We start from the raw sequence: 7,388 nt of genomic DNA, 5'->3' as shown, positions 1-7,388 counted from the left end.
TATTATTATTATTATTATTATTATTATTATTATTATTATTATTATTATTATTATTATTATTGACATCTGTCTATCGAATTTTGAAAGTGTTCGAGTCTCGAGTTCAGACATACCGCTGACTCGCTGTGACAAATTTCACCCTCCGCTTCTAGTTACTACTACTCTCTCTGCCTCACCTTCTACTAATTCAGATCGGGTGGGGAATTCGCCCCGTTTCGCGTATGCACGTGGTGATTATGTCGGTCTTTTCAATTTCTTCTCTTCCGTCGACTGGTCCCTTTTAAATGACATTATTGATTCAGATGGACAAGTCAGTCGCTTTACAGAAATAGTTCTTGATGGTATGCGTCGGTACATACCTTTGCATACTCCTACGCGTAGGAAGTTCCCTTCCTGGTTTTCAAGGGAACTAATAACGGCGTTAAAGCTCAAGGAACGGGCCCATCGTAAAGCGAAACGCCCTGGGTTTCACAATTGGGCAGATGAGTTTCGCCGTGTGCGTTCTCTTTGCAAACGCTTATACAAGCGGGACTACGACTCCTATCTTGAGTCTTTAGAGAGGAATGCCTCAAATCGTCCTAGTCAGTTCTGGCGTTACGTTCGCAAGCGTTCCATTAAATCAGATTTAAGTATCAGCTTAGTTGACTCTCAGGGTTCGGAAATTCGGGATGTTGCCGACAGTCTTGCACAACATTTTTCCTCCGTTTACAAACATCCACATTGTGATTCCGTTTGCCTCCCATCTGGTGCACCATCTAATGCCGTTCTCTTTAACGAGGAGTTGATAACTGAGAGTCTTAAGCGTCTGAGACCATCTTTGTCTCCTGGACCTGATGGCATTCCAGCTGCCATAATAAAAGCCTTCAGTTATATCTTCGTACCAGTACTGACTGCCATATTTAATAACTGTAAATGATGCCTTTCCTCGCGTGTGGAAAATGGCACGCGTGTTTCCTGTCTTCAAGTCTGGAAACAAATCTGATGTTTCCAATTATCGTCCGATTTCTCTTCTATGTGCAACCTCTAAGCTTTTCGAATTAGCTTTGCACAGCGTACTTTCCTTCCATCTCAAACATATCATAGTACCGAATCAACATGGCTTCATGTCGGGCCGCTCTACTTCTACCAACCTAGTCACGTTTATGACGTATGCCTCTGCAGCAGTCCTTCAGAAGGGTCAGGTTGACACTGTGTACTGTGATATGAGCAAAGCTTTCGACGTTGTTACTCACTCACTACTTCTTGAAAAACTTCTACTCTCTGGCGTTGAAGTCTCACTCGTAGCCCTCCTACGCAACTATCTCCTTGGTCGCTTCTGCTTTGTCAGTGTCAATGGACAGACTTCTTTCGTTTACCCTGCAACGAGTGGAGTTCCTCATGGTTCAGTACTAGGCCCGCTTCTCTTCTCCGTTTTTATTAATGATGTTTCCTCGGTGATAAAGAACTCCTCGTTTCTTCTTTATGCTGATGATATAAAAATATTCAAGGTAATACATTCTTTTCAAGATTGCGTGTTGTTGCAATCGGACATATCTGCTTTTTCTGATTGGTGTGCGATGACTCGACTTACCCTCAATTCTTCCAAAACTAGGGTTGTGTCCTTTACTCGTAAAACACATAGCTTTCTCTACCATTATTCTGTGAATTCTGTGCTGTTGGATAGGGTTGATGGAATTAATGACCTTGGTGTACTTTCTGACAGCACCCTCAGCTTCTCCTCTCACACTAACCGCATTGCTCAGCGGGCTATGCGCACACTCGGATTCGTTTGCAGACTTTCGAGAGAGTTCCGTTCCTAAAACTGTACCTGTCCATATGCCTGCCGGTCTTGGAGTATGCGTCGGTTGTTTGGAATGGCACTTGCAAATCGAACTTGGACAAGGTTGACAGAGTACAAAAAAAATTTTTACGGATATTTCATTATCGCTTTCCTTGCGCAACTTCCCCCTCTCGCTCCACCAGGAGCGCCCAACTGAATCTTCCTTCCCTTCACTGCCGTCGTATCAGACTTGATATCATATTTCTGTACAAACTCCTTCATGGCCACATTATGTGCCCTCAGCTCTTAGAGTACATCCTACTGCGCGTTCCGCGAAAGAGCATGAGGGAATTCAGACCATTTCTGGTTTCTCCTCTTCATTCCCACTCCCCTCTGGACAGGATGCAGTGGTTATTTAACACTTTTTGTCCTCACCTTGACATCTTCCAAAACTCGCTCTGTTCATTTACATTGGATGTTCATAGCGTTGTATTCTAAATAGTACTTTATCACTTAAAACTCCCACTTTCTAGCCTTAAATTGTATTTACTTCACTTTTTGCTTTTTCTCCTGTTCAATGCTGTCTGTATCGTGAACTACTTTTTATCCGTTTCTTACTTATATTTCAACTTTAAACTTTATATTCGAATCTTACTGTCCCTTGTTCAATTTTACTTCTTTATTGTATTATTCTGTATTTCTAGCCTGTGTTTTAAGTACCATGCACTTGTTGCGCCTGGAAGGGTTGTTTATTTTATGTATATTTCTATATTACTATAATCAATGTCAGTTATTTGTTGTTGTTTTTTTCTCTTCTATCTACCGTTCTTTTTTTTTTTCTTTATTTCCTGGTGTGCTAAAAAATTCTCTCACTGTGTATATAAGTGATGCTACTCATTGTTTGCTTACTTTCCGTGATACTTTTCGTCTGTTTCATTTCATGTATTATTTATTTATTTTTTTGTGTTCTCTCTGTGTGTGTAAACATGTTTGTGCTTTTTCATTTTTGTTTCTTTTTTTTTATTTGTGCTGCAGCACAAAGACCACATGGTTGTTCCTGCGCACATTAAATAAAGATTGATTGATTATTATTATTATTATTATTATTATTATTATTATTATTATTATTATTATTATTATTATTATTATTATTATTATTATTATTATTATTATTATTATTATTATTATTATTATTATTATTATTATTATTATTTATTATTATTATTATTATTATTATTATTATTATTATTGGCAGATAGAAGCGCAGGACAAAAGCACGAAGCCAGCCGAAGGAACCCGTGTGCATTGATGTGAGACTCTCGGATTCCGCTCTAATCGACCTGAAACGGAAACGAAGGAGCGAGGTGATCAATTACAAAGAAATCAATTATCACCCTAAAATAAATGAATAAAAGGGTGCAACGTGGCGCTTCAGCAATCTTCCTCTTTATAGCTGTGGCCGCGAGCATACTCGCTCTTCATTATAGAAATAAGGCAGGATTTTAAAAAGCTTACAGTAATGAAATTACTGTAATTTAATTACTTTTTCTAGTAATTTGTAATATAATGAATTACTTTTTCGGTTTGGTAATTTAGTAATGTAATGAACTACTTTTGGCAGTAATTTCGAGCAAAAGTAATTAATTGCTATCGAAATTACTTTTACCTAATTGCACCATTACTCCTTCAATAGGCAACAAAGTAGAGTGCTGCGAAAGCAGGAACGACGTGCCACAAGCTGAAGCCAGCGTAACGGATCGGCAAAACGAGACAAAATTGAGCAAAACTGTACGCCTGAGACCTCCTGTGTAGCAGTTCACAGTACAGCTATCCCATGCCAACCTTTCTCCAAGAGCCCCGCCGGGGTGGCGCAGTGGTTACGGCGCTCGACTACTGTTCCCAAGGATGCGGGATCGAATCCCGGCCTCGGCGGCCGCTTTTCGGTGGAGGCGAAAAGCAAGGTACCCGTGTGCTGCGCGATGTGAGTGCACGTTAAAGAACCCCAGGAGGTCGAAATTTCCAGAGTCCTCCACTGCGGCGTCTCTCATAGGCTTAGTCGTTTTGGGACGTTAAACCCCACAAACCAACCAAACCATCGTCGTTCAGGAAGGCGAAGAATTCGTCAGCGCCCTGTCTATGTGCCAGGACCGAATAGAGGTTTTCCTTCCTTTTCGTCTCTCCTGACGTCACTCCATATCTTTCATAAGAATCGCGTATTGGAGTACGGATTTTTTTGTTTGTTCGTAAGCGCGTGTCGTATTCATCCAACTACGCCCTGCTCTACTCGCGCCATTCCTATTATCTGAAGATAGTGTTACCATAGTCAAATATACGGGCAAATTCAAAACTTAATATTTAAATGCTATGTAACCTTAACCACAGCTGTGGTAAATTCTTAATCGTAAATTGCTTGCGCCAGATTGTTTTTCAAACCTGAGTTCATCATCATCATCATCATCAGCAGCAGCAGCAGCAGCAGCAGCAGCAGCAGCCTGACTATGCCCACTGCAGGGCGAAGGCTTCTCCCACATTTCTCCAATTAACCCGAGTTCACTCCCCTATAAGTGAGCAAATATAGGCTACCAGAAACGCACACCGTTCATGGTTAATTTTTAACGCCAAATGTTGTCGCATGCAAATAAAATTTCCCCTCACCCCGAGCCTAACCATATATATAGCGTATTGTCGCAATTTTAAGATATCATCCCCCACCCCACCCCCCCTTACCCCATCAACTTCGCAGCTCGCTTCCTGCTTGCTCAGTGATTCGTGCCGTAGCCGTTTGAGACCCGAGGTGGTGCGGTGTACGCGGCGTGATCTCCACTTATTGTGTTTCTGCTTTCCGACACTACACGGCAGCTAGCGGCGCAGGACGCCCAAATATAATAATAAATGCCCAAAATGAACCATGATTATTTTCTCACAATGGTCTGAAATTGGCGGTAATTCCCCGAATCATCTGTGTGGCATCCGTAACGGAAGTCGTATTGAGTTTGAAGATTTGAGTCAGAGCTTATACTTCAAGCGTATACATACTGCAATCGCGTTTGCGGAATATGAGAAGTTTGTTTTCCAAATAAATTCTTACATATCGCGCCCGTTTCGTCATTACAGTTGATACATGTCTCTTTCGCCGCGCGTGCGTGTGGGAGGGGGCGATGGGTATATGGGGGGGGGGGGGGGATAGTGTATGCGCTGCTCCTCTCCGCTCTCTTAGCAGGCGCGCGGAAAACAAGGCGGCATAGCAAACTAGCCCTAATTTGAGTGTGTGGTTACTGAAAAGCTGTTCCCCCTCCTCATCTTCTAGCTCCTTCCGAAGCGCTGCGTGTCTTGTTCTAGCCGGGCAAAATATAAGCCTCTAGATTACTAGCCGGAAACCAGATGTCGCGGCCGATATTGGGAAGGCTACCACTTCGTTCTTTCGCAAGATAACCATCGCTGGAAGAGCATCTGCGATGGTAGGAAAAAGAAAGGGAACACTGGAAAGCAAGGCAGCCGGTATGCCAAAGAACTATGCTCCCCGAAATCTTTGAGAAACACATCCGAGCGGGCGACAGCCGTCGAGCATGTGTCACAGCGGAGACGAGTGGCCGCTCCCGCTTGCGATGCCGCTCCTTTCCTCGAGAAAGTGAGGCCGAGGGAGAGAAAGCAAAAAGAGAGAGAGAGAGAGGAAAAAAGGAAACCACCTGCGCGCGGCCGCGAGACACCGTCACACGCGACGAATGCCTGGGCGTAGTACACGCCGAGTGTTGTTCGCGCTAAATAGCGGAGACGCCTGTTGCAACAGCGCCTGGTCGCTGGCTGACCATATGGCGTTCTTTTTTTCGGCGTTTTGGGGGGCGAACTCTCTGCGGAGTTTGTTTTCGTTGGTCCCGGTAGTTCTCACCGCTTTTCGCGGTATCTGCACGGTGCCTGCTGCCACGGCGACTCCCACAGTATTCTTTGCAGTGCTCTTTATTTATGTATTTGTCGCTCTCTGCTGGCACGTCGCCGCGAGCTGCTTCTAGAGGCAGGACTCCTCGCAAGGTCGGTCGCGCGCGCCTCTTGGCACCCCTAGAGCGGCTTCCTCTCGTTTTCCACGGGTATTCCGGAAGTCCGCATTCTTGACCGATAACGTCATGGGTTGGGGGCCGCTGACAGGCAAGCTGAAAGCTTTTGCTTTTTCGGTTCAAAAATTCATTGCGTGGATCGCACGCAAATTAATGGGTAGTCCGTACAAAAGTAGCCGTGTAAACAAGAAACAGCCCGTGTGTTTTCATCAGCAGCCTTACGTGGAGCTCATTTACAGATATTTAGGTAGAAGTTGGTTTGGTTTGTGGGGTTTAACGTCCGAAAGCGACTCAGGCTGTGAGAGACGCCGTAGTGGAGGACTCTGGAAATTTCGACCACCTGGGGTTCTTTAACGTGCACTGACATTGCACAGCACACGGGCACCTTGCTTTTCGCCTCCATCGAAAAGCGGCCTCCGAGGCCGGGATTCGATCCCACGTCCTTGGGAACAGTAGTCGAGCGCCGTAACCAGTGCGCCACCCCGGCGGGGAAGTATAGTTTTTTCATGGTATGTAGCCTCCAGTTGACATTGAAAGAAGAGGCGACGAAGAAGTGATAGAGAAGGATATAGTATATTGGTATAGTTTACGGGGCTTGAAGTTCTAAAGTAAGTCAGGCTTAAGGGAAGCTAGTGGTAGCAGTTTTCCGTGCCATTACTGTCGAGCTCGCAACGACCAAATTATATCTATCGCGTTCGCTACCGCTTGTTCATGGTACCTAATCATTGTTTAGAAGTAAAATACATCTGTTTGCGATCTGCAACAGAATGCGCTGCAGTACATTGATCGTTACGGTATACGCGTCCCATACAGCTCATTCTCTACACAATGTCCACTGCTGACTCCTCCCCTATAGTGTGCAGTGCATACTTAATAGATAGCGGTGCGGTGACCCGTATCAAGGTGAGAACAATTAATAATCATTAGAAATGGTTCATATACTCATAATGCATGCGTATCTCAGGTACAATAATTGTGTTGCTTATGTGCATGAAAATCTTTAGCAGCTACATTTGCACACCTCATTGTCCCCACATGTTTGTCCTTGCGTACGTCCGCACGTCCGCAACACGAGAAAAGAGATGGTATCTCCAAGTGGGCCAATATCATTGACGCGGGCGAACAGAAGTAGGGAGCGATGAAAAAGATGGAAAGAAAAGATTGAAAGCAAGCAACTATACGTGAGCCCAGACGATCGATGTAGCAATAGGTGCTTCTAACGTCCTATCCCTTGCAGTTGGTAACAATCTGCTGTGAAGTGCAGAAATGAGTTGCTAGAAATAGGTGTGCAAAAAAAAAAAAAAAAAGAAAAACAACAGAAAAACTAGAGGTGCTTAACGCTGCTGAACCAAATGTCGAGTGATAGCTATGCTGATATAAGACGCAGAGTTAGTTAATGGACATGTGTATTTTATTTATTTTACCCTGTAACGATTACAAGGACAGTGTGTTAGTGGTGGTGAAAAATTGCCATTATTACAGGGGGGGGGGGGGGGTTACATAGATGGCATTTGAGAGCCCTTCCATTGTTGTAGGGAGGGCCCCCCTACAAAGAAAAGGAGAGCTATAGAGACCGCCAG

Source organism: Amblyomma maculatum, chromosome 9 (assembly GCF_055883805.1).
Source record: "Amblyomma maculatum isolate TAMU_Amacu chromosome 9, ASM5588380v1, whole genome shotgun sequence".
Classification (NCBI taxonomy): Eukaryota; Metazoa; Arthropoda; class Arachnida; order Ixodida; family Ixodidae; genus Amblyomma; species Amblyomma maculatum.
This window is presented reverse-complemented; position numbering follows the sequence as displayed.